This window comes from Kogia breviceps, chromosome 1 (assembly GCF_026419965.1).
Source record: "Kogia breviceps isolate mKogBre1 chromosome 1, mKogBre1 haplotype 1, whole genome shotgun sequence".
NCBI classification, from domain to species: Eukaryota; Metazoa; Chordata; class Mammalia; order Artiodactyla; family Physeteridae; genus Kogia; species Kogia breviceps.
Window position 1 is genome coordinate 155,512,936 of NC_081310.1, and position 7,789 is coordinate 155,520,724.

Below are 7,789 nucleotides of genomic sequence, written 5' to 3' on the forward strand. Positions count from 1 at the left end.
TTCTCTTCTCCTAACTGTGTAATTTGGAGTCATTTACATCATCTATTTCTCACCTGAAACATGAGAAGAATATTCTTTGTCCTCTTTGCCTGATGATGTTGCTATGGTATTCAAGCAAGATCAGTTAAATAAAAATGAGTTATAAACTTTAAAGCTTTATACACATATGCAGAGATATTAATCATGATAATAATTCATGCTGATGATTGTGAGTATTATAATAGCAAAGTCATTTCCTTTTCCTCTAAGCCCGATTTACCACATCCATAAAATGTTTGGGTCTCACCAAATAGTTTCTAGATCCCTCAAAGCACTATTAGCAAAGAATCATGAGAATTTTAAGTACAGAAAGTAAGGGACTGGGGTGTAAGAAACACCAGGGAGACCCCCTTTGGCTGAGACAATTGCAATGTAAATTGAAAACTGAGAAGGGGTTGTCAACTCAAAGGCTAATTGTCAACTTAAGAACCTTGATTAAGACTCAAAGAATAAAACAAACAAACAAAACTTGCATTCTTGAAAATCAATTAGCAAATGCTTTGGAGCCATCTAAATACAATCACATTTGTGCATGGTCAACCATGAGCATAAAGCTATGGTGACTTGCATGGGGTTCAAGGAGGCGGTGGGGTGGAAGATTTTATTGCCTGAAGACACCTCTCTTGACCTGCATCTATGAACACTTCATATTAGGAACATTCTGGAGCTGTGTGCATTTTAAAGGCTTTAAGGTATTCTCCTTTCATGAATAACCCATCTTGATATATTTATCCCTCATGTTACTACATCCCTGGTCCTCTTTCTAAGCACTTTCACATTGATTTTCATGTTTGAACATAACATGATCCTGTGAAGGGTCCTGACCAGGGAGCATGGAGGGTGGGTTGGGGCCCAGGCCCTGACATCTGCTTGCCATTTTGGACCTTGGACAAGTCTGATTTCAGCCCAGGATTCCTTTCCGTGGGACTTTTCTATGACTTTGGGGACTTGCTCAACCTTAAGAACTATCTGCTCCTTCTGGAAGCTTCCCAGCCCTCAGTGAAGAAGGGATAAATCTGAAACCATTCCTTAGTCCATATTAGCACATCTGTGCACAGAGGAATTCACAGACCATCTCTTCACAGGAATCCCCTCATTTCCATAAGGACCAGGCACTCTATTGGTGCTATGAGTGCTGTAGACTCAAAATTCATATGTTAAGTCTTAAACCCAATGTAATAGTGTTCGAAGGTGACGGTCTTTAGGAGGTGCTTATGTCCTAATAGTGAAGCCTTCATGAATGCGATTTTTGCCATTTTAAAAGAGACCCCAGAGAGCTCCCTCACCCTTTCTGCCATGTGAGAACACAGTGAAAAGATGGCCATTTATGAGTCAGAAAGCAGGCACTCACCAAATACCAGATCTGCTGCCATCTTGAACTTGGACTTCCCAGCCTTCTGACCATGAGAAATAAATTTCTACATTTTATAAGCCACCTAGTCTATGGTATTCTGTTTTAACAGTCTGGACTAACAAAGACAACATGCTCTGGATTCAAATTCCTAGCATTACCACTTCCTAGGGTCATCTTGGAAGAAGTTACCTAACCAATCTGTGCTTCAGATTCCTCGTGTCTTAAAGGAACAATAATTCTATTTACCTTGTTAGACTTTAATGAGGATTAAAAGACATATTTCATTTAAGTGACTTACATTAGGGTCTCCCAACTTCCACACTATTAACATCTGAACCAGATAACTCTTTGTTATGGGGGCTGTCCTGTGTATTGTAGGATGTTTAGCAGCATCCCTTGTCTCTACCTGCTAGATGCCATAGCACCCCAAATATGTCTCTAGACATTATCAAATGTTCCCCAGGGGTCAAAATTGCTCCCTGTGAGAACCACTGCTTTACACAATGCTTAGCAATAGCTTGATAAATGTTATAACTATTCTTATGATTTTTATTATTGTGTTTTGACTATCAGTGTCTTCCTCTGAAGATGAAGTATGGATTTATCTCTGTTCTGGTATCATAGAGGGGAAAGAACTCCATTTTTAAAACTGAGAGAAATGAAAAACTTCTGGTATCACAGGTTTTCTGGCTCCAGTTTCCCTGTGTGTTAACTAGAACAATGTCACTGTTTCTTGGGCTGGTGAAGATTCAGTGAGCAAACATAGATCACACAGTCTGGTGCTGAGTGAGGGTTCTGTGACTGTCACCTGAATCACACGCTATGGAGAGGGGTGCTCTGAGCTGAAACCCTGTCAGCATCTGGAGGAGAGGACATGGCTGGGTGGTAGGTCACATGCAGTGTTTGTCTCAGCAGAGCACAGTCACGTTTGGTGGGCACAGCTGGGGGCAGCTCCTCCTGGGGTTTCCTAGGGGTGAAGCCCTGCTCTGTGAATGAGTCCTTTTGGCACCAGGATGAACACAGCTAAGCCCAGCAGGGTGTCTGCCAGGCACAAAGCAGCCTGGGCCTTGCCCACCCACCTGCAAGCTTCTTCTGCTATAGTCTGATTAAGAAGGAAGTAAATTCACCTCCAGCCCCTCTGCCTGGGAGAAAACTACACTTTCCCTGGCATTCCAAATAACTTTCAGGGAAGCCCAAGTGAGTATTCATGTCAGACTGACACATAGCAGGGTTTCAACTTACATTTTCAAAAACCTTCGACTGTGCTAATTTTATGTTTACTGTTTCACTTAATCTTCACAATAACCCTTTGGAGTCAATATTATTATTGGATTTTGTAGATGAAGACATGAAGCCTCAGAGAGGTAAAGTGAATTTTCTAAGAAAATATAGCAAACAAGTTGTGGACCCTGGATTTGAACCCATGGCTGCCTCAGGCTGTGCCCTCTTCTCTTTCTAACATTTTGTACCTGTAAAGGACTTAAGGAGAAACAGAAATCAGGAGGTGGTATTCTGGGATATCTTGCAGTCCAAGCCTTGGGAGAAACATATGTTGACTCTCAAACAGATGAAGAGTTACCCAGTCACACAGGCCAAAAAACAGTTAAGTCTCTGCACCTGTATTAGGAGCAATTTCATATCTCGGAGAAGTCAGGGTCTCATTTACTCCTTCTTTTGCCAGGCAGACCCAGTGTTAGGGCTGAGAATCCTGATCTGAAAAGCTTAATTCAAAGACTTGCCTGCATTTGAAAGGTCCACAGAGAAAAGAGAGGAGATGGCCCTCTTGATACTGCCTTGCAAGGTCCTGATTGTTACAACTGTGTATTCCAAGTGATGTGGAAGCAGCTACCAGCTCTGTCTGGGGGAGTTAGACCCTCCCACTGAAGACAGCAGCTAACTGGATCTTAAAGAATGAGTAGGAATAAGTACAAAATGACTTGTCCCTAAGCCTGGGCCTGTATGTGGTTGGATTTTAGGACATGTCTTAGAATGCAGCCCTGGCTAATGGGGCAGACACTTGCTGGTAATTCATGGGCCCTCTAGGATATTATATAAAGACATCAATGAGGAAAACTGAAGCCCAGGGAAGGAACCTGGCTTATTCAGGGCCACTGGAGTAAGAACCCCTCTTGTAATTCCCAGAAAAACATTCTCTTCGTCACTGGGCTGCTTCTTGCTTAATCACCCTCAGTTGGAGCCACCGCCTGTTTGTCTCCTGCCTGGCCCAGATTCCCAGGTCTGAAACCACAGGAGACCTGGGAGGATGCATTAGTCATTTGTATTACTATCCTACCAGCACAGTTTTCTGGCCAATAGGCCTCCTGGCTTTGGAGATGTGTAACATGTGCTCATTTCCCTGCAGGGTTCGGCTTCATTTAAGCTCAAAAAATGAGAAATGCTACAAAAAAAATGCAAAATGCTACAAAAAAATGTATGGTCCTTGACCTTTGAGTTTTTCCACTTGGCTGATGGCTTTGGGTGAATTCCTCCCCCGTGGATCAAAGTCAAGAGCCAAGTTGCATTATTTTAAAGACCTCAGGCTCAATGCCTTTTCCTTGTCTGGAATGTTTATCCATTCCCCCAAAGTCCTACGAAATCTTTGAGGGTCAGGTCAGGTGCCGTCTCCTTTAGAAGCTTCTCTGATCCCCACTTCTCCATCACATCCAGCCCATGGTTCTTGTTCCCCTCTCTGAACTCCTAACATACTATCCTTAACACCCAATCCACATTCAGCATATTTTAATTTAAATATGAAAAAGGAAAATACCAATAATGTCTTGTAACCTCCCCAAAGTTATATACCTGAAGTTTTCCTCCCATCCCTTTTGGTATCGTCTGTTTTAAACCAGTGGTGTATTGACTTCCTTCTACCTTGGTATGTCATTTCTATCTCCCTTCACATTGTTCTCACAGTGGTTGCCTTCTCTCCATTCCTATAGCACTTCTATGGCTTGTAATGTCCTTAGTAGAGGCTGAACACTTAGCCATGGGCCACTAAGTTATCCTGCAACCTAAGCTGCCTCTCGTGAACTGGATGTTATCTGACCCACCAAGCCATAAAGTTGGGCATGCACAGCTGCACTCCATCATCAAATAGAAATGGTATAAACAAGACTGGGCTCCCACAGGCCCTGAAGGCACAGGTGAGTCACATGAAGAAGTGGCCCAAATGCTCACGTTCCCCACTCCTGCTGTATTAACTTCTCTCCCCAGCCTGCTACTGGCCTCGTGAAGAGCACCCTACAATAAGTTGACACCTTTTCCTGCCTCCTGGATAACTATAGAAACTTCTGAACTGTCCCCCACCTCCAGTCTCTTCCACTTTCTATTCACTGCTACATGCTTCCACCATGATCTTCAAAAATCAATTCCACTCTGATCACATTGTTCTTCTCAGAAACCTGGGCCCACAACTGTTGCCTGCATAACTCCTGCTCACTCTTCAAGGCCCTGATCATACCCTACTATCTTCTCTAATCCCTTCCCAGATGTGCAGCTAGACAGCACTTCTCAAATGTTATCCCCAAAGACTCTTAAGGACAGAAGAAAATGATCAGGTGCCCCTAAGAGTCCTAGAAGTAAAGCCCAAAGCCACTGCCTCAAGAGTCTTTGAGTACTAATGGCTTATCTAGGAACTATGCCAACTTGACCTTCTAGCCCTTATTTCTAGATGTTTTCATGTTACTTAAAAGTTAAGTTACTAATAAGACTTATAAGCTGAGAACAATAAAACAATGATTAAAAAAATCAAGGTTGATTCAAGGAAATGGAAAGATGCTCTTGGACTGGTGGAATTAACATAGTTAAAATGGCCATACTACCCGAAGCAATCTACAGATTTAATGCAATCTCCATCAAATTAGCCATGACATTTTGCACAGGACTAGAACAAATAATCCTAACATTTATATGGAACCACAAAAGACCCAGAATTATCAAAGCAATCCTGAGGAAAAAGAACAAAGCTGGAGGCATAACCCTTCCAGACTCTAGACAATACTACAAAGCTACAATAATCAAAACAGCATGGCACAAAAAGCAGACCTATGGATCAATGGAACAGAATAGAGAGCCCAGAAATAAACCTTCACACCTACGGGCAATTAATCTTTGACAAAGGAGGCAAGAATATACAATGGAGAAAGGACAGTCTCTTCAGCAAGTGGTGTTGGGAAAGCTGGACAGCTACTTGTAAATCAATGAAGTTAGAACACTCCCTCACACCATACACAAAAATAAACTCAAAATGGCTTAAAGACCTAAATATAAGACATGACACTGTAAAACTGCTAGAAGAGAACATACACAAAACATTCTCTGACATAAATCATAGCAATGTCAGTCTCCCAAGGCAATAGAAATAAAAGCAAAAATAAACAAATGGGATCTAACCAAACTTATAAGCTTTTTGCACAGCAAAGGAAACCATAAACAAAACAAAAAGACAACATACTGAATGGGAGAAAATATTTGCAAATGATGTGACTGACAAGGGATTAATTTCCAAAATATACAAACAGCTCATACAACTCAATAACAAAAAACTAAACAATCCAATCAAAAAATGGGCAGATGACCTAAATAGACATTTCTCCAAACATGGACCATCTAGCACTGTTTTTGGACTTCTGTCACTTAGGTATGGTTCTGTGCCTGAGAAACTCTTTCTAGAGAAGAAAATTCCACACCAGCCTATGATAAGATGCACATCATAAATAGTACATAGCACTGGGCATTTGGAAGTTTCATGTATTCTCAGTATCAACTGAAGGCTAAATTCCTCAGCCTGAAATTGAAGCTAAGTCCTGACTGCACACAAGAATCTTAATAATAACAGTACTATTAACATAATACCAGTAGCTACAACTTATACAGTACTTACTCTGACCAAATACTTCTGTAAGTTTTTATTTGTATTAACACATTTAATTTTCAGATCCACATCATGAAATGAGTATTGTTAATATTTTCATTCCAATTATATGATGAGAAAACTGAGCTTGGCTTTGAAGCAGGCAGCCCAGCTTCAATGACTATGACTTTATCCACTCTGTTATGACACATCCCAACTATCTTTAGTATTAAATAATAGTAATAGCAGCAGTAATTGTGATAAAAGTAATCGTAGCAGGGGCAATTGCAGTAACTACACACACATACAGAGTCCCTTAGACATTAAATGAGATGGCATATAAATCACTATGAAATTCTCCTAGCACAGACTAGTCCATTATGAGGCCTCCCTAAACAACTTCTCTTTTTACCTCCCTTTTCTACCCATGGAAGTTCAGGAAGAGGTCACCCAAGATCTCTGTGGTTAAGTTTCAGGGAGAACATATTGAAATCGGATGGCTATGCAAACATATTAAGACAGATCTGTGACTATAAGAGTCAAAGACAATGAGAAGGTGGAGTTTCAAAGAGGTGAACCCCTCTGATGGACATTTAAGGACCTACTTTGTTCCTTTCCCAGAATAAAATTTGTGTTTTAGATCCAGGAAAAGCCTCTATTATTGAAAGAATGCAAAGGAGCCAATGGTGGGAAGTGCTTAAAAGTGTAGCCCCAGGGCATGATTTCATATATAACTGACCCCATGTACTCCCCACAATGTCCCTGTGATGGAGGTAAGAGCATCATTTTACAGATGAGGACACTGGTTGTCAGAGAGGTTCAGTATCTTACCCAAGGTAATGTAGAAATAAACATGCAGCACTGGTATTTAGAGTCTTATACATCTGACCACAAAGCTTATTTATAAATAACATACATGCTATGTTTCTGACCAAGGATAAAATGTTATAAAACTCTAAAAGGAGATGGCTCCAGAAACACTAGGAACTTTAAATTTGAAGTCTCTGGCCCTTAGTATGATTGCTCTTATAGGACATGGCTTCCTAAAATCTGAAGAAGTCAGAATTCCCTTAATTATTGCATGTCATTAGGTGAGATGGTTACTGGCTTCAGCCAGGTGGTAACAATGGCCAGATGCATGCTTTCTGGGATCCAGCCATTTCCAGAGCTGAAAGGAAAGAGCAGGGGACAGAGGGTGGACACAGTAAGTGGCAACAGGAGACAGTTTGAGCAGGAGGGATAAACCTCTGAAGGTCCAGCAGTAAGAGAAGGGAACCAAGTGATCAATAGTTGGCCTTAGCTAAGTCTCTCAATTATTTGGAGGAAGGTCAGTTACATGGATGAGGGTGGGGAGTGGTTAAGGTTACTACTGGGGGAAGGAACAAACAAGGATATGCAAGTTTGGATTTTACTGGATTCCCATAAAGGTTACCAAAACATGGTATCAGGAACAAGGCCTATGTGTAATTATAGGAATATGAGCAGAGTCCAAATATCCAAATGAGAAATCAATTCAGGAACAGGGTGATCAAAAATGGCAACTT